Source organism: Capra hircus, chromosome 1 (genome assembly GCF_001704415.2).
Source record: "Capra hircus breed San Clemente chromosome 1, ASM170441v1, whole genome shotgun sequence".
Taxonomy (NCBI): domain Eukaryota; kingdom Metazoa; phylum Chordata; class Mammalia; order Artiodactyla; family Bovidae; genus Capra; species Capra hircus.
The window spans coordinates 42795037-42815570 of NC_030808.1; the positions used below are offsets into that span (position 1 = coordinate 42795037).

Below are 20534 nucleotides of genomic sequence, written 5' to 3' on the forward strand. Positions count from 1 at the left end.
TCCTTCCAATGAATATTCAGGACTGATTTCCTTCAGGATTGACTGGTTGGATCTCTTTGCAGTCCAAGGTGCTCTAAAGAGTCTTCTCCAACGCCAGAGTTCAAAAGCATCAAATTTTTGGAGCTCAGCTTTCTTTATAGTCCAACTCTCATATCCATACACGACCACTGGAAAAACCATAGCTTTGACTAGATGGACCTTTATTGGCAAAGTAATGTCTCTACTTTTTAATAAGCTCTCTAGCTTGGTCATAGCTTTTCTTCCAAGGAGCAAGTGTCTTTTAATTTCATGGCTGCAGTCACCATCTGCAGTCATTTTGGAGCCCCCCAAAATAAAGTCTCTCACAGTTTACACTGTTCCCCATCTATTTGCTATGAAATGATGGGACCAGATGCCATGATCTTAGTTTTCTGAATGTTGAGTTTTAAGCCACTTCTTCACTCTCCTCTTTCACTTTCATCAACAGGCTCTTCAGTTCTTCACTTTCTGCCATAAGGGTGGTGTCATCTGCATTTCTGAGGTTATTGATATTTCTCCCGGCAATCTTGATTCCAGCTTGTGCTTCTTCCAGCCCAGCGTTTCTCATGATGTACTCTGCATATAAGTTAAATAAGCAGGGTGACAATATACAGCCTTGACGTACTCCTTTCCTGATCTGATAGCAACCACCAAATTGCCCTCTAAAAAGGAAGTAGTTCTTTACACTTACTTGAAAAGATTCCTTGCCACCTTTGCCAGAAACTCATTAACTCACTTATTAAAAGAAAATAAAAAGATTAGCTTATTTTATTTTTGGATGTGCTGGGTCTTTGTTGCGGTGTTCAGGCTTCTCCTTATGGTGGCTTCTCTTGTCACGGAGCACGGAGTCTAGAGCAGTTGAGTTCCAGTACTTGCAGCATCTGGGCTGCATGGTTGTGAAACCCATGTCCCCTGGACTGGCAGGAAGATTCTTAAGCACTGGATAGCTAGCGGAGTTCTCATTAACACTTTCACCACCACCACCCCTTTTTTTTTTTGCTTATCTGATTTCTCACTACTGTCTAGATTTTCTCACATAGTGTAATTATAAACAAAAAAGACACTAAAAATTTTGCAAGTTTTTGGATAATTTGTATTTCTTCAGTGAATTGCATGCTGATGTCCTGTGCTCTAGTTTTAAATGGGTTGTCTTATTTTTTTTTGATCCATAGGAATTCTTAATTTATTCTGGATATTAACCATTTTTAATAATATTGCAATCATTTTCCATTAGCTGTCTTAATCGTTCCTCCCACCATATAGATACTGACATGCTCCCGTGCTTAGAACACTTTGAGGCCCAGTTCCACCCTCCTCTGCTAGCTTGTCAAAGGAGAGTAAATGCAGTCCCTGATAACTACTGAGCCACTAAGACCTCTGAAACCTTGACAGGACTAGCACAATCAGGAGACATTATCATTTATGAAATGGCAAATAAGCTTTCTGGTAGACTTGAACTCCTTTTTTCATGCACTCATAATTCTGGGGAAAACAATACAATGCCTATTTATGTATGCAAACATGTAGCTGATACCCTGCTCTGGAATAGAGGTGTTGGAGAAGTTAGGGTTCTGCTTGAGAGTACTAACTGCCATTTTCTACATCGCTGGCAGAGTCATAGCTCTAAGTTAAGATTTACACTCCTTGCACACTGGTTTATTATTTTTGAGATCCACATATCCTTGAATTCTTTATCTTTTTGGCTGCACCAGGTAGTGTGATAGGTCTCAGTTCCCTGTACTCAGTCACTTAGTCAGCTTTGACTCTTTGCGACCCCATGGATCGTAGTCCCCCAGGCTCCTCTGTTCATGGAAGTCTCCAGGCAAGAATACTGGAGTGGGGTGCCATTACCTGCTCCAGGGGATCTTCCCAGGGTGGAACCAGTGTCTCTTACATCTCCTGCACTGGTAGGCAGATTTTTTTTTTACCACTATGACAAATAATTGCTTGTAGGAGATAAAACCACAAGATAATCAGAAGACAGAGCTGGCAGGATCTTTACCTAGAGTTGGAGGAAGGACTGAATGTTGGTCAAGTTCAGTCTCAGCCAGGTACTGTTTAAAACTGAATCCCCCAAGCCTTGAGAATGTTCAGTTCAGTTCAGTTCAGTTGCTCAGTTGTGTCCTACCCTTTGCAACCCCATGGATTGCAGCACACCAGGCCTCCCTGTCCATCACCAACTCCCCAGGACTGATTTCCTTTAGGATGGACTGGTTGGATCTCCTTGCAGTCCAAGGGACTCTCAAGTCTTCTCCAACAACACAGTTCAAAAGCATCAATTCTTTGGTGCTCAGCTTTCCCTATAGGCCAACCCTCACATCCATACATGGCCACTGGAAAAACAATAGCTTTGACTAGACGGAACTTGTTGGCAAAGTAGCATCTCTGCTTTTTAATATGCTGTCTAGGTTGGTCATAACTTTTCTTCCAAGGAGCAAGCGTCTTTTAATTTCATGGCTGCAGTCACCATCTGCAGTAATTTAGGAGCCCCCCCCCCCAAATAAAAAATAGTCTCTCACAGTTTCCACTGTTCCCCATCTATTTGCCATGAAATGATGGGACCAGATGCCATGATCTTAGTTTTTTTGTTGTTTTTTTTGATCTTAGTTTTCTGAATGTTGAGTTTTAAGCCAACTTCTTCACTCTCCTCTTTCACTTTCATCAACAGGCTCTTTAGTTCCTCTTCACTTTTTGCCATAAGGGTGGTGTCATCTGCATTTCTGAGGTTATTGATATTTCTCCCTGCAATCTTGATTCCAGCTTGTGCTTCATCCAGCCCAGCATTTCTCACGATGTACTCTGCATGTATGTTAAATAAGCAGGGTGACAATATACAGCCTTGACATATTCCTTTCCCTATTTGGAACCAGTCTGTTGTTCCATGTCTAGTTCTAACTGTTGCTTCCTGACCTGCATACAGGTTTCTCAAGAGGCAGGTCAGGTGGTCTGGTATTCCCATCTCTTTCAGAATTTTTCACAGTTTATTGTGATCCACACAGTCAAAGGCTTTGGCATAGTCAATAAAGCAGAAACAGATGTTTTTCTGAAACTCTGTTGCTTTTTCAATGATCCAGCAGATGTTGGCAATTTGATCTCTGGTTCCTCTTTTTAAAAATCAGCTTGAATATCTGGAAGTTCACGGTTCACGTATTGCTGAAGCCTGGCTTGGAGAATTTTGAGCATTACTAGTGTGTGAGATGAGTGCAATTGTGTGGTAGTTTGAGTATTTTTTAGCATTGTCTTTCTTTGGGATTGGAATGAAAACTGACCTTTTCCAGTCCTGTGGCCCCTGCTGAGTTTTCCAAATTTGCTGGCATTTTGAGGATGTTTAAGAAAACATTCTCCCCCCCCCGCCCCCCCCCCCCCCCCCCAGTAAACTTAAAAGAGGATATTGTGTGAAAGAGGTCTCTTGTCACTTTGTATCTCCAGTCCTGGGGTTCATCTACTATGATCTGATGTGACCTGCTGAGAGCATGCCCCTACAAGCAGGTCTCTTCTGCATAGAGTAGACAGTCCTATGTCAAACATGCCAAGAAAGCCTCTGCTTGGGCTAGGGTGTGAGAATTTGGAAGGCAGATCATATATTGGGGTCAGGAAGAAATACTACTTTCTTGAACTTTAGACTGTGATTCTCCAGAGTGCTGAATGGCACTCCAGGGTAGTGTGGGGAACCTGGCTTTCAAAAGTCCCTGTATACCCTGGGATACATCTCCTCCAACAATGTCATTTTAATTCAAAGAGATCACACCATCTATAATCAAGAAACAAACCTAGCAAACTGGGCGAACCCTGTGTGTACACTGCCTAAATATTATGATTTCAAGGGCCTTTAAAAGACCCTGCATGTCCCAGTAGTTCTCTATTTCCTGGCCCTTCCCCTCCCACTTTATTAGAATAAATCTTCTACACAAAGGCTGAGTTAATTGCTTAATTCTTTACTACCTTCCACAAGAATTCAAAAATTTTACATAGTTGCAATCATGTGCCCATGCAATAATGTATTCTGCATAAAAAAAAAAATCTTTGACATGTCAAAAGCACCTGCCCAGATAGTTACATAACAGGTAAAGGATTCTGGAAAGAGAGCTGATTTTGGTTCTAGGTACTTTCACTCAAATCACAGCTCCAAAATGGGTTGGTATGATCTTGGGCATATTACGTAACCTCCTGACTCCGCTTCGTCATTTCTGGGATAAGATTATTCTGGTTTGCAGGATGAATTGGAGGAACAGACATGAAACATGAAGGGTAGCTGACTCATGGTAGGAAAGACCTGGTAGTTAATATTCATACTTCCTGATTGATGTTTTTTTGTGATAAGCATTGTGCCAAGAACTCTTTACTTCATCATCTATTTTAATCCTCATCACAACCCCTGAAGAGAGGTTGTACTCTCTCACTTTACGGGTGATCAAAAGGAAGCACACTGAGGTTAAGTCACTTGTTTAAGGTTACATAAGCCAGAGGAGGAAGTGGAATTTGAACTAGGTCATGGTGAGTAGTGTCTTCTTGGCCACTACTGACTATGAAGAAGCACAAATGCCTCTTCCCTTAGCACATGACTTTGCAGATTCAAGAATCCTAGGAAAGGGACTTTCCTGACAGTCTATTGGTTAAGACTTCACCTTCCAATGCCTGGTCAGGGAGTTAAGGTTTCACATGCTCTGGGGATGAAATACCAAAACATAAAGCAGAAGCAATACTGTAACAAATTCCATAGAGACTAACAAAAAATGGTCCACATCTTTAAGAAAAAAAAAAAAAAAAGTCCTAGGAAAGCTAGAGTAGGGGGTAAAATCACTGCTTTAATTCTGAAGGTGATGAACATAAGAAAGGTAATAAACTCAGGAGAACCTAAAAGAGCAAAGTAACTTCAAGAAAAATGGGCCCCCAGTTGGACAAATACCCTCTTCCTTGTGGTTCAGTCCGTAGGGAATTTGCCTGCAATGCAGAAGACCACCTGAAATGCAGGAGGCCCAGGTTCATTTCCTGGGTGAGGTGGGGAAGATCCCTTGGGGGAAGGAAATAACCCACTTCAGTATTCTTGCCTGGAAATTCCATGGACAGAGGAGCCTGGAGGTCTACAGTCCATGGGGTCTCAAAGAGTCAGACAGTGTTTAGGAACTAATCTACCACGACCACTCAGATGTCTGAAGTACCACCTTTATAATTACAAAATCTGTGTGGGTTACTACAAAGGCAATTTGTAGAAAGGGTAAGGGTTGGGGACTTCCTGAACTGTCTGGGTTTTTTGATTGTGCGTGTGTTCTCAGCCGTGTCCGATTCTTTGATAAAATTGGGAAAATAACAAATGCTGCCTCCTAGGGCCGGTGTTAAAATTAACACTAACACCAGAAGGTCCATCACAAAGGACCTTGTTTCAGGGCCTGACACGTTACTCACTCTGAACTGCACCCAAGTCTGTGGCTCTTCTCCCAGGGCATATTTTTTATTTCACAAACACTGACATTTAAAAAATAAAGCTATCCAAGTATCATCACTATAGTATACACATTTCTCAAGGGAGACCTATTTCAACAAGCAAATACACATTTCGTCTTCCTTCCCCCTAACGTATCGTTTCCTCCGAAAGATAAAAAGCACTAACACATTTGTCCTTGAAGGGGAGAGCCCAGAAATTCTGGTCTCTCTGGACACTCCCGCCCTTTCTGCTGGGGACCAAACCGCCTGCCCCGCCTCGTGTCACACAAGTCCCCGCCGAGCCAAGCAAAAAGTGTTTACTTCTGCCGCCTGCCAGCCCGGCGGGGAGGAGGAAGCTCCCTAGCCGCCCCTCTCTTTCGCCCCTGCAGCTTTCCAAACAAACCGGGGCGGGAAGGGAGTGTCTCCTTGTCTGTAGAACCCGATCCTCCTACCTCGTCCAAAGCCACCCGCCGCTTTCCCCGGGCCCTCCCTTGGTGATTTTCCTGTCCGGGACGCCCGGGGAGGGCGCGCGGCTGGAGTCCAGCCAGCCAGAAAGGTAGGGGCTCGGCCCGCTCCAGCCTCGCCCGCCCGGGGACGCCCCGGCGGCTCTCTCTGCACCTCACTGCCCCGCACCTTCCTCCGCGCACTCGGGGGCGGCCGCAGCCGCTGCCGCGGGAGGAGCTTCCTCGCGACTCCGGAGGCGCTCGGCGCAGTCGCCGAGGATCCGGCCCCGGGAGCGGTGGGCAGCGCACGCGCCGCCTGGCGCCTCGGACTCCTCGCTGGTGCCCCGCCGGGTCCGGGGAGACTGCCTCCTTCCCGGGCCGCCGCTGAGCCGCGCCACCGTCCTCCGGTTTCCGCCGGCTCGATGCTGCGGCTGCCGCGGGAGAGGCAGCACCCGGCTGGAGCGAGCGGCTGCGGGCGAGCTCCCGGCCCCGGAGCCCCGCGCGCCTCTGCGGTCTTCGCGCCTGGGCCTCGCCGGGTAACTCTCCCCGGCCCGCTTCGCTGCGGGTTGGCATCGCCGGGGGGAGGGTGGGAGAGGGAGGTTGGGGGTGCGGGGAGATCCGCGGGCTTTGCCTCTGAGGCTGAGGATCAGGGGCCGGGGGGCGCGCCTCCATGCACCCTCCCACCTCCAGGAGCCTGCGTGCGCTTGCCCCGCGCCCCGGGTTCAGGGAGTGGGGGGCGCGCGGACCCGGGTGCTCCTCGGGTAAGGGCGGCTGGGGCGCTGGGCACCGGATTGGCCGGCGGGGGTGACGGGTTCCTCGCTCACTACTGTTTCCTTGTAAAAGGGGATGTACGCGAGCGGGGGCGAGAGGTTTGGAAGGTTCTCTCGTTTTACCTTAGAAAAAATTTACGAGAAACCCTTCTTCCCGCCACAGTGGAACTAGACCTAAAGAAACCAGCTCTGAGGCGATTTGGCGCAAAGTGCGGCGGCGAGAAAATTGCAGGGACTTGGCCTGCCGTTAATTTGGGGGAAAAGGGAGAAGAAACTAGTGGTTTTGAGGCCGAATGCTACCGAGCTCCCTGGCGATCTCAGCCCCTTGGGTGGTGTTATTTGGGCTTGAAAGAGAATCTATAAAAGGCAGTTTTCAGAAAGTAAAAACAAACCCAAAGCACCTTTCTTGGGGGGGGGGGTGCAGGTCTTCAGTGGAAGGGAGGGGAGAGAGGTTGGGGACCGGGTTGAGGGTGGGGTTGCTGTTCGAAGATGTTGTTTTAAAAACGGTGCTTGGGAGTGGTGATGAAAAAGACATCTTGAATGCCAACGTATCAGAAACTACAGAAGCCGCAGATTCTAAATCCAAAAGTTACACGTGCTTTAAGAGGTCCACCACCTGAGAACTGTAATTAGGTAGATAGTTAAGAAAACTGCGAATCTACCAGAAGCTCCTCGCCCTGTGGCTCCATGTTCACGCTAGTCTCGTGGTTTCTGATAGCTGCTTTTACAAGGCTAGCTTTGATATTTGACTTTCTGGTGTTAAAACTTCCTGTCCCGGCTGCAGGCTGAGAAATTATCTTTTGACTTATATGGAGATGTTACTTTTTTGGGAAGATCTGGTCAGGTTGCCAGGCTATTTTACATTTGAAACATGATGATTTGACATTTGTAAATTGATTTGTTTTCCCTTCCTTTTAGTCTCACCGCCGACTTTTAGTAGGAAAATGTGTAAAGAGCCACTCTTAGATGATCTAGTTTGTCGTCTCCGAATGAGGCTGATTGGCTCGGAAGCACTTTAGATAATGGCAACTTTGGTTTATGAGAAGAGAACTTTTCTCCAAACTGTGTTTCTGTTCTGGCATCAAGCGGTCCTTAATCGTGGAGGGGGAGGGCCTTCTCACAGGCCTTCTCTTGAGCAATATTTTCGCCAAGTCCCTCCCTGGTTGTCACAGTTTCAGGTTGTACCGTGTCTCCGTATTTATGGAGTAATAGAATGAGTTTGCTGTTTTGATTGTTTCAGTAGATTTGTTGGAGATATTCAGTTTGTTCTTATGCCCCTGCTACTGCTGCTGCTAAGTCGCTTCAGTCGTGTCCGACTCTGTGAGACCCCATAGACGGCAGCCCACCAGGCTCCTCTGTCCCTGGGATTCTCCAGGCAAGAATTCTGGAGTGGGTTGCCATTTCCTTCTCCAATGCATAAAAGTGAAAGTGAAGTCGCTCAGTCGTGCCCAACTCTTAGCGACCCCATGGACTGCAGCCTACCAGGCTCCTCCATCCATGGGATTTTCCAGGCAAGAGTACTGGAGTGGGGTGCCATTGCCTTCTCCATCTTATGCCCCAAATCAATACAAATCTTTGGTGCTCAAAAGGAATACAAATAGTGTTGGCAGAAGAATGACTTTAAGAGACATAGCATTTAAAAAAATCAGTCTGTCTTTTGTGAAAATTGTAATTTTCAAGTTTTCTCATTTTAAATAATAGTGACAGCCGTTTGCTTCTGTTGGAGATATTTCTGTGTTCCATATCGTATGGAATATTATGAGAGAGAAGTGAAGTAATGCTGTGCTTCTCATGTTTCTCTGATAAGCATCATCTGCTAACCACGCAGATTACCAATAGGCTTTTTTCCATTGTGACTGCCTTCAGATTGGGGACCAGAGACCTGTTTAAGTGCATTTTAGGTGATGCTTATCAAGGAGGAGAGGAAAGTACAAAACTCAGGTGGTTCCCAGTGTGATCCCCATTGAGTTCACCTGTGCTAGTTTATTTAATCTTCACAACCACTCTAGGAGACAGGAATGCTTGACCTTATATTATAATTAAAAACAAAAACCAAAAAACTGAGACTGCCCAAGGTTAAGTGACTTAGATTGGATCACAGGAGGGTTGCTTCACTTCTGCCTTGCAGGGTTCCCAGGAAGCCTCTGTAGCAGATGTTCCTCACAGATTCTTCCATTCATTTGCATGTCTTTCTCCTGTGCCTTCCACCCGCTCACTTGTATCCCCCTCTCCTATCTGAACACACCTTCTTAATTACCCTTCAGGCTTGGCTTCTTGAGTAGGTGCTCTACATACTTTGTCTTTCCTCTTGTTAGTTTCAGACTTTCAACAGTTATCTTCTGTCTTCTCCACATCTTTGACATGCCCCTTGTGTGGGTTGTGTCTGGCCAGGTTTACAAGGGCCTGTTATTGCCAATAGCTTATGTTCTGAATGTTCTTTTCATTCTGAATATATTTTCAGGGAAGTTCCCTTTTGCCTGGAAGAAATCTTCGCAGGGCTACATCCTCACTGTCACTGTTGAAACGAATCTGTCTCCTGCTTATCCTAACTACAGTGGATAACAGCATACACCACAGTTTCCAATTGAACCCTGATGAGTTAAAGTGTTTAATTTGGAGTGCACTTGATGTATAGAACAGGATGTGTGCATTGGACATAACAGTGTTTTTGTAGAAAGCTGTATTTATGGTTCCATGTCAGGGTGTCAGAAGCACAGTTCTCACTGTAGTGGGGTAGCAGGTGTTTTTTCTCCTGATGGTGACTGAGTTGGTCAGGAACTTGGCTGCCAGACATGCGGTCAGGCTAAGAAGCAATGATATCTTGCGGGTGAGATTATGATGATAAAAGAGAGTGAGGAGCAGTAGGATCTCAGTCTCTTTGTGTCCATATTTCTTTTTTTCTTTTTGGAGATCTTTTGGTCATCCCAGGAGCAATGGGCAGCTTACCACTTACTACCACAACCTTCTGCACCTGATTGGGGTTTTCGTCTTCCTGGACCTTTGGGGAAAAGGAGGAGGAAAGCACCCAACCTTTAGGAAATTTCTCACCATGATCACTAGAAAGCTGAGTGAAGAGTCTCTTCTGTGTTCTCTCTTCTTCCCCCTTTTACCTGAGATGCAGTGTGCTAGGGGGATCATTTCAGCCAGTTGCACAGAGTAATGCTGGTTTTTGGAGAATTCTTTAAACACTGACTGACTTTTTATGTGATTGGGGATGGAAAGATCTGTGGGAGATGAAAGAATAAGGCCTCCAGGAGAGGAAAGGGCAAGGAAGCTGGCGATTTCTCCAAGGGAAGCAATGTTATTCTCACCCCCATGGCGTGTGGAAGCAGGCCTGGAATTGGTGTGGTTGTGGGTCACGGTCATGACCATGTGCTTTGATGGGGCAACAAAAGGGGCAGAGAATGGTTTTCCAGTGGCTCTTGGGTGACTTTCTGCAGTCGTCTATATGGTGGAACTTGAGATTCAGCCAGTATTTCCTGCATCCCTACCATGTACAGGAGATGTTCTAGGTAGGGTGTGCAGCACTGAACAAAACACATTCTCTGCTCTTACGGAGTTTATGTTTCTGTGGGAAATGGAATCAATAAATCACATACAAATATATGGGAAACCACTTTTCAGATAGAATGAGTGTTATGAAGACAGTTCATAGTGGGGGTGTGCCAGACAGGGTCTGAGGGAAGCTGGTTTAGGGCAGTCGGAGAGCTGCCATGAAAGGGGGGGGGGGTGTATGAAGAAAGATAGGAATGATGAGAAGCCAGTCAAGTGAAGGGCATTCTAGGTAGAGGAAACGGCAGCTGCAGAGGCCCTGAGGCATCAATGAATTGGGGATGTTTGAAGCACTTGTAGATGGAGAAGAGTGCAAAAGCGCAAGCTAGGAAGAGAGGAAGTCAGTGAGGGAAGCAGAAGACTGCTTATGAGATACCTTCAAGTCTTAAGAAGAAGTTTGAACTGTGTTTTAATTAGAATAAGATGCCACTGGAGTCTGATGTAGAGATTCAGTCCTTACCTGGTGGGCAGTGGACTTTCCTCTTGGGCGTTTTCTCTCTCACACACGTTTTCGTTCTTCACACTTTTCTTCTCCCCAGTAACTGGCCATCACTGATTTCCCTTCCTTGCTCTAGGCCAGGGCGCAGGCATGTCCACACTGAGAAGCAGTCCTCAGAGGACTGGGTACAGGGCTCCTCTCACTCAGTGAAATAAATCCTTGTCCTCACTCAAGCATGAAACGCTCCATCACTAGCTCTGATTGCTCAACTTCTCTCTAGGCTGAATATCTAGTTGTCTCTAAGTCTCTGGGTTGGCTGGTGGCATCTGAAACTAGATGGGAAAAATTAAGTTAATCATCTACTCAAATCGATCACAGTTGGTATCCTTTGAAAGTGTGATTTGAATAGATTAACTTAATTTTTCCCATCTAGTTGCAGATGCCACCAACCAAAAGGACAATTGTCTGAAGAGGGGATATTCTATATAATGGGAAATTCTTCCCTTTTCCTGATGCCAGCCCCCTTTCCCCCAGGCTATGCAGGGAGTTACAGTTTCAGTAGAAGTGAACTTTTGTAATAGTTGCCATGGGACTATACTATGCCTTAGAAATTTTGTTTGTATTTTTCTTCATAATCTTCTCAGTCTTAGAGTAACACTTAAATCGTGAAAATTTATGACCAAGGTATTACTTCCTAGTAGCACTGGTTTATCAGAAATGAACAGAGGCATTTTATCAGGTATCCTTTGATTCCAAGATAGCTCATCATCTCCAGTATCCAACTCTCTGGGGAAACTTGGTATACTCTTAGAAAATTACTTTTGAGATTATTTAGCCAGATGCCCTGCTCATTTATTAATTTACATACTTAATGGAAATATATCAGTTATCTTTCAGCTTTTGGTATCTGTTTCTTTATGGCTGATATGCTGACATAAAAATCTGAAACATGTTTCAGTCTGAGCAGGCAGCGATTATGTCTTGTCTTGTTTGCCCCTGTGTCCTCCACCTGGTGTGTTCAGAACGTTATAAATAGAACAGACATTTGCCAGGTTTCTCCGTCCATTCCATGGATTAACTCACAGTGTGAATATATTAGCTCAGCTGTAACACCTTTATAACTCTTAGGCTTCCTCTTTGTAACTATTAGGATTATCAATGTATCATCTCAAAAACTTGACCCATTGGAGAAAATGGGTGAAAGGTGCATTTATTCCTGTGGATTTGTCTAAATTAATTAAAACTTTTCTGGCTTTGAAACTTTTTTTCTTTTTGAAAATTGTTAGGTTGTCATGTAAGAGACTGGTATGTGAATATTATCAGATGGCTATTCTCAAATTTGTTTTCATGTACAGTAAACTTTCAGAGATGGTTAGATAGCATCACCGACTCAATGAACATGAATTTGACCACCTCAAGGCGGTAGTAAAGGACAGGGGAGCCTGGCGTGCATAGTCCGTGGGGTTGCAAAGAGTCAGATGCAACTTAGAGACTGAATTACAACAAATTTTCAGTTTCGTAATTCATAATTTATGATACTTTGAGTTGGGTTTGTAGTTACATTAGTGAGGAAATAAGTGTGCCAAGAGAGTAGATAACAAAATCATTTCCCTCTTTAATAGCCCAGCATCTCACATCTATGATTTCATGCCCTTTAGTAAGCACCGCTTGAATTTCATTGCTTATTATGATATGTCTTAGGTTTCTGTTAGATATCATTTAACCTAGCTGGAGACACAAACAAATGCACTGGGGATAAAAAGCTCTTCTCATCAGGGCCAGAGTTGAGAGGGAGTCCCTGCCTGGCAGAGGGAACTGAGAAGGGCCCAGGTGTGGGCTCTTGCTGAAACTCAGAGTGACAAAGTTTCTCACAAAGAATGATGTCTTTAGAGGGCATCTTCCTGGTTAATAGAGATATTCTGTATACATATTTTAAAGATTCTACCTTTTAGATTTTTTTCCCCCTGTCCCTCAAGGACATGCTGCTATAATATAAACAATATAAACAAAGTCTTCTGGTCTTTGAGCTGATTTTATGGAGTCTCCCTCCCAAATAAGATTTTAGTCCTCAGAGAAGTTATCAGCCCAGTGATTCTGATAGCTTAGAGGAGTTTTCTTCTTAGGAAATACTCTATTGCAAATATTTAGGCCAGCACCATAGAAGGTGCTGCTTTTATTAAAATAAAATGGTATAGTAGTAATAAAATGAAATGCTTTTATTAAAATCTGTGCAGCCCTTTAGTCTGTAAGAGTCTTTCGTGTCTTAAGGGATAGAAGAGGCAAAGATAGGGAATTTGCACATATTCTATGTTCAGCACAGAGCCAAAGAATTAAAAAGTCAGTTTTTTTTTTTTTTTAGTTCCCTGGTTTGTTTTTATGGATAATATAAAGCTGGTATAAGATTAGATGATGTAATATATAATTATTATAGTATAATAAAGTTATAAACCACTTAAAATGGAGAAATGGGTTATCTTGTTGCATTTAGACAAGAGCAATGAGTTGGTCCAGTTCCAGATGGATTTCCAGCTGCTTTTCAGCAACAGCAAGTAATTTAATTCATAATTTTATTTAATTGACAGACTCTGCAAGTTATAGGACTTTTTTTTTTGGGAATGATTTTGGTGAGATAAAGAATACTGCTGTCAAGATTCTTTTGATAGTTGAAGCCAATATCTCAAGTAAATGTCAGAGTAAGTTAGCTAATCACTCTTGTTTGATCCCAGCTATGCTACAATTAGATTAGAAATAATTGGATTTTTTTCTTAAGCAGGATGTTAAAGGATATGTGTAATTTCTGATGATTGAAATATCTGTAAATGTTTTGCAGGCCTGGAGTATTTTTGGAGGACAAAACTGGCCCATCTACTGCAAAAAAAACTGAAAAGCTTCCCTCTATTTTTAGAGTTGGTGTGTAGGCCTCCTCTGCTTTAACCATAAATAATGCAATTATATTCTTCTTACAAAGCTTCTACCCAAGGTCTCCACCTATGACCATCAATATTCCTGTCTATGTACCTTTTATATTAACATTCCTCAAGCGTGGTTTTTATTACAGCAATTTTTTTCTGCTCAAAAATCCAGAGAATTCCTCCCATAGGTCTTTGAAGTTTTCTGCTCTCTCCTGTTGCTCTTTTTTTTTTTTTTTTTTTACTGTTCCATTTGCTTCTGCAGTCGCTGCAAGCCTCCCTGTGCTGCAGGCTGTGAAGGCCTTTAGAACTAGTGCCTTTCTCCTTCCACTCCCCACCCACCCCATCCAAGCTAGATGATAACCTGCCTTCATTTTCCAGTTTCATGGCTGATAAACTGCCTGACTCTGAACACAATTGCCTAACTTCTATGAAGGTCACTTTCTTCATCTCTAAACTTGAAATAATGCCCACATCATAGTTATGAGAATTAAAAAAGAAAGCACATGCAAATAGTTCTGTATAGGGCCTGCCAAATACCTAACATTTAATCGATATTGTTACATTATTATTATTATGATAACTCTTATTATAGCTATTATCATAACTCTTGTTCATTGGATAGTTAAAATTTGACTTTCTCCAGAAAGTCTTTCTGTTTGGCCTTCTCTGGTCCTAATTTTTTTTTTTTAACCAGTCTGAGTCCTATTAGAACCTGACTTCACTTTCAGTTCATGACTTCACTTTCAGTTCAGTTCAGTTGCTCAGTCGTGTCCAACTCTTTGAGACCCCATGGACTGCAGCACACAAGGCCTCCCTGTTCATCACCAGCTCTCGAGTTTACTCAAACTGGTATCCTTTGACTCCGTGATGCCATCCCACCGTCTCAACCTGTGACTTCACTTTGGACTCTATTTATCTACTCATGTTGTTATATTCTTTAGTTTTCATTGAACAGTAATAAATATTTAGACACCTTTCATGTGCCAGGCACAGTACTAATTATAATATAGAGATCCATGGGCATACAGTGGAGGGATGCAGTGTGTGTGTGTGTACACGCATGTGTGCGTGCATGTGCATGTATGCATGCTTCAGGTGGAGTTGGAAGATGAAAATCTGTTGATTGAATGGCACTGTGATTTTTCAGAATAAACTAGGGTTGAGAAGTAAAAACTACTCTGTTCAGATGTCCATTAAAAAAATGAACATCTGTTCATCTTTTTCTGTAGTTTAAAAACTTGATAGTTATATCTTGAAACATATGTTCTTGAAACACTTTACATATACTTTCTTTCTTAGAATCTTCTCTATCCTCATCTCACCGTGGGTAGAGGTAGAGAAGGAAGACTTTCTTGAAGAGCGGAATCCCACTAGCTGCCTCCGATTTATGGCAGTTTTCATGAGAAGATGATGAAAACATTTCATGAGAAAATGATGAACATTATTTAACATAACATATATTTGATATTTGATCTCTCATTTTTAATAACCTGAGTGTTTGAAAGAAATGTGAGGGAGTTCCCTGGTTGCCTAGTGGTTAGGATTCCAGGCTTTCACTGTCATCGCCCAGGTTCGGTCCCTGGTTGGGAAACGGAGATCCAGCAAGTCACACATAGCACAGCCAAAAAAAAAAAAGAGAAAGGAGATGTGAAGTATCATTTGAGACTTCTGAAACCTGGGTTTCTATATGAAATTTGAGAGTGGAGAGGGGCTTCAACAGGACAGAGATATCCAAGGAAAACAGTCCACAGGACTGCTATAAATTCATAGCCTTGAAACTTCCAGTACCTCCCTATTACATTTAGCACTCAAGAAAGCCACAGCTTCCTCTTCTATAATTATGTGCTTGATAATTTTTATGTACAGTTTGATTAAGATGTGATTTGTATTTGTTTCCTTTACAGTTAAAGTTTGGCTTCCTTTCCTCCTCTCTGCTCCCCTTTCTTACTCCTCTTCTCCTCCCCACTCCTGTTTTTAAGACATCACTCACTTTTTAACACATCAATATGTTATTTAGAGCTTCTGCAGTTGTTGTTGTTCAGCCACCAAGTTGTGTCTGACTCTTCACCACCCCATGGACTGCAGCACTCCAGGCCTCCTGGTCCCTCACTATCTCCCAGAGTTTGCCCAAGTTCATGTCCAGTGATGCCATCCAACCATCACATCCTCTGTCACCCTCTTCTCCTTCAGTCTTTCCCAGCATCAGGGTCTTTTCCAGTGAGTCAGCTCTTCGCATCAGGTGGCCAAAGTATTGGAGCTTCAGCTTCAGCATCCATCCTTCCAGTAAATATTCAGGGCTGATTTCCTTTAGGATGGAATGGTTTGGTCTCCTTGCTGTCCAAGGGAGTCTCAAGAGACTTCTCCAGCACAACAGTTTGAAAGTATCAATTCTTTGGTGCTCTGCCTTCTTTATGGTCCAGCTTTCACATCTGTATATGACTACTGGAAAAAAAACCATAGCCTTGACTATATGGACCTTTGTTGGCAAAGTGATGGCTCTGCTTTTTAACATACTGTCTAGGTTTGTCATAGCTTTCCTGCCAAGAAGCAATTCTCTTCTAATTTCGTGGCTGTGGTCACCATCCCCAATGATTTTAGAGCCCAAGAAGAGGAAATCTGTCACTGCTTCCACCTTTTCCCCTTCTATTTGCCATGAAGTGGTGGGACTGGATGCCATGATCTTAGTTTTTTTAATATCAAGATTTAAGCTGGCTTTTTCACTCCTCCTTCGCCCTCATCAAGATACTCTTTAGTTCCTCTTCGCTCACTGCCAGCCTGAATTTTAATATGAGGAGCTGATGATTTGAGCCACAGTCAGCTCCAGGTCTTGTTTATGCTGCCTGTATAGAGTGTCTCCATCTTTGACTACAAAGAATATAATCAGTCTGATTTCGGTATTGACCATCTGGTGATGTTCATGTGTAAAATTGTCTCTTGTGTTGTTGAAAAAGGGTGACTGCTATGACTGGCAAGGGTCTGTTGGCCTTTGCCCTCTTCATTTTGTACTCCAAGGCCAAACTTGCCTGTTACTGCAGGTATCTCTTGACTTCCTACTTTTGCATTCCAGTCCCCTGTGATGAAAGGGACATCTTTTTTTGGTGTTAGTTGTAGAAGGTCTAGGTCTTCATGGAACCGGTCAACTTCAGCTTATTTGGCATCAGTGGTTGGGGCATAGACTTGGATTACTGTGATGTTTGCCTTGGAAACAAACCAAGATCATTCTGTCATTTTTAAGGTTGCACCTAACTATTGCATTTCAGACTCTCTTGTTGATTCTGAGGGCTACTCCCTCTCTTCTATGGGATTCTTGCCCACAGTAGTAGGTATAAGGGTCATCTGAATTGAATTCACCCATTCCTGTCCATTTTAGTTCACTGTTTCCTAAGATGTCCATGTTTATTTACTCTTGCCATCTCCTGCATGACCATGTCCAGTTTACCTTGATTCATGGAATTCCAGGTTCTTATGAAATACTGTTCTTTATAGCATCAAATTTTACTTCCATCACCAGACACTTTCACAACTGAGCTTTATGCAATATCTGATGTTAAATGTCTGACTTATATTTAATTCTAGGAAATCCTACATATTTTTACTGCATAAATATATTTTCTACCAAGTCTGAGTGGGGTCCGGTGTATTTTAACTCTGTCTTTTGGTGTTGATCTCTCTTGCTTAGAAATTAGGCAATAGGATGGAAAACTCTCTAACCACAAGTGTTTAAAATTCCCAGAGGAGACTTAGATGTGAAAGAAAAAACACTGGAATATACTTGAGCTGTAATTAGCCTGAAAATGGAATGTGTGGCAGAGGTCCATAAGAAGGCTGGGGAAACAGGGCAGGGCAGAAACCATTGTAGCTCATTTCTGGCACTGTTTTGGGAAGCCTGTGCCCTTATTGTGGGTCTGTGGTTATCAAACAACTTTTTTTTTTATTAAGTCACCCAGAAATTTGCCTCTAGAAATTGTCAATCTTTTAGTTCAAATATATGTACTGCTTGGCCCTTACATTTTTCTCATTATAAGTGTGTTACTTTGGTATTTCCATTTTATACACCAGCCCCTGGGAGTTGAACATCTCAGGTAAACTGACCACTTGAATGTCTGAACCAGCAGGGCTGAGTGGCTGACGCTTGGGTTGAGGCTTCTCCCAGGTAAAGCTCCTTTCTGAAGTTATACCTGGGCTGTCAACACCTTTATTTCTTGGACAGCACCAAGCTCTCTAAAAGTAAAGTTCTTACGGAAATTCATCATCCATGCAGAGGAGCATACAAACCATGTACCTATGAAGTGAAAGTCGCTCAGTTGTGTCCAACACTTTGCCACCCCATGGACTATACAGTCCACGGAATTCTCCAGGCCAGAATACTGGAGTGGGTAGCTGTTCCCTTCTCCAAAGGATCTTCCAAACCCAGGGATCGAACCAAGATCTCCTGCATTGCAGGCAGATTCTTCACCTGCTGAGCCGTGAGGGAAGCCCACGTACACATAGTTCAATACATGTCCTCCCAAGAAGCACACTTGTGTAACCCACCTCCAGGTGAAGAGGCGGAACGTAGCCTGCCTTCCGGGAGTGCACGGTGCCCGATCACTGCTCCTCTCCCAGGGTGTAACCACTACCCTGACTTTCACCACCATAGGCTATTTTTTTTTTTCTTTCTCTTTCATTTGAAATGGCACCCACGTATTCTGAATGACTCTAGGATGTCAGAAGGGCTTGCCAGGTGATGCTAGTGGTAAAGAATCCTGCTAATGCGGGAGACCTAAGAGACACAGGCTGAATCTCTGGGTCAGGAAGATCCCCTGGAGGAGGGCATGGCAACCCATGTATTCTCCAGTATTCATGCTTGGAGAATCCCATGGCCAGAGGAGCTTGGTGGGCTATAGTCTACAGGGTTGCAGAGAGTCAGACACGACTGAGCAACTTAGCATGCACGCAGAGAATCAGAGTCTCTCTGGCTCAGAGGAAGGAGTGGGCATCAAGAGATGTGTTATGGGTTGAGTCGTGTCTCCCTAAAAAGACATGTTGAAGTTATAACTCCCAGTACCTTGGAATGTGACCTCATTTGAAAATAGGGTCATGGAGACGTAGTGGTTAAGATGAAGTCGTGCTGGAGTAGGGTGGCCCCCTGATCCAGTGTGACTGGTAGCCTTTTTTTTTTTTTTTATTGACTGGTAACCTTTTAAGGAGCATGTGTGTGAGGACAGAGACACAGGGAGAGCACCGTGTGCAAACACTGGGTTGGAGTGATGGCATCTCCCAGCCAGGGAACGCTAAGGAGTGCCAGCAAACCACCAGAAACTAGCACGAGGCAAGGAAGTATTCTCCCCGACCAGGTTCAGAGGGAGCATGGCCCTGCCAACACTTGGCATGTGGACTTCTAGCCTCCAGAACTGTGAGATAATACACTTCTGTTATTGTAAGTTGCCATGCTTGTGGTACTTTGTTGTTGCAGCCCTGGGAAATGAACACAGAGTGTCTGTGGTGGGCCTGGTGCCTGAACCCTCCTGTCTCTATTCCCCAGATCCCCCCTAGTCCTTGGTTCTGGAATTTTCCCTGTCTTGCCCCTGGCTGCTACATGTCTGTGATGTGCCGCATAGGAGGACAGAGGCTTCTTGGCAGTGATATGGCTTTTTATTTATTTCTCCACGCTGTTCTTCCCTAGTGTTTTCAGACTGAACCAGTTTGGTTTCCTGGGATATCCCAGACCAAGCTTAGCACGTCATCTCTCTGTACTTCCCGCCACTGCCTCGCTGGGTCTCTGCTGCGGTGTCCTTAAGCCGTTCTCCCAGACCTGGCCTGAGCCACCTCCTCGGTCCAGTTGTCCCTAGTTACTCAGATTCACAATCATCTTTGATAGGGGGGAAAAATAGAACTTTATTCTTTAAATGAAATCTCTATTTTTCAAATAGTATAGCATGCTGTAAATAAAGGTTTCATTTTTCTCTACTTTGACGTATCAAAGGCCAGTTCTCATTTTAGAAAGTGAAAAAAGCCCTCAGATCAAAAAACAGTCCAACAGTTAGGCTTCAGTTAGTAAGAAGGGACTAAGCAGAGGGTAGCAGAGGACAGAGTGCTTTTTTCTTCAGCAAAGGATTGGGTTTAGACTGCCTGACAGTAACTTCTCTTATTCTGGGCTGAGTTTCTGGGGTAAGGAGAATAGTAAGAAGCATACTGTTTTGAAGTCCCTAGGGTGACTTCACATGCTCAGGCCACTTGCTTTGCCCTTCTTTCGTACTCTTACTTCAGGACCCAGTGGTTTGCTGGGGACATTTGTCTGGAATGCTCTTGGCACAGACTCGCCCTTCACCTTACATGTTCACAGCCTAGCGTGGTTGCAGAGGGCAGGTGCCTCTCACGGCCCCTGCTTTCTGTTCAGAAGTCACTGCTTACTGCTAGTAACACCAGGGGAGCTCACCAGACATTCAGAAAAATCACAAAGGTGGGGAAGTTTGAAAAGTTTAAGCAGTTCTCCTTCTGCTTTCTGGCCGGTTGCTGATTCTTATTCTCTTTATAACTCGTTTCTACTGCTCATGCAATATATTTTGCCCTTTGAGGGGGAATGCAAAAAAGCTGCATGTTTTAGGCTTCTATGTTTTTCCTATAAGATACATATTACTTAACTGAAAAACGAGAAAGTAGGGCACTTTGAAGTTATGGTTTGGAAAAAGAAATGGCAACCCACACCTGTATGCTTGCCTGAAAAATCTCCTAGACAGAGGAGCCTGGCGAGCTGCAGTCCAGGGGGTCTCTAAGAGTTGGACACGACTGAGCAACTAAGCACGAAGCTATAGTTAAGAGGTCAGCATGGGGCAAAGGTTATGTTTGGTATGTCTGTGTTTTTGTGGACTTGCCTTTAGAGCATCTGTGCTCTCAGACAGTTTTTTTTTCCCCTGAGATTTTGTGCCATGTGATAGGATGGGCAATAGGTATCTGTGTTGGATGGATAAATGAATAATGGAGCTTCTCCATTTGCTTG

The 20534-nt window shown here is 43.8% G+C and overlaps 1 protein-coding gene across 5 annotated transcripts in view; it reads left to right on the forward strand.

Annotated features, from left to right (window-relative positions):
- The window catches only part of ST3GAL6 (ST3 beta-galactoside alpha-2,3-sialyltransferase 6), an 86874-nt gene continuing 72008 nt past the window's right edge, over nucleotides 5669-20534 (forward strand). For 3 of the 5 annotated variants that reach the window (XM_018057820.1, XM_018057883.1, XM_018058062.1), the window contains exon 1: nucleotides 6021-6418. The gene's annotated coding sequence lies outside the window, so the exon portion shown is untranslated. Of the gene's footprint in view, nucleotides 5996-6019; nucleotides 6419-20534 lie in introns of those variants that run through there. The other 2 variants (XM_018057940.1, XM_018058015.1) reach the window with 2 other exon arrangements.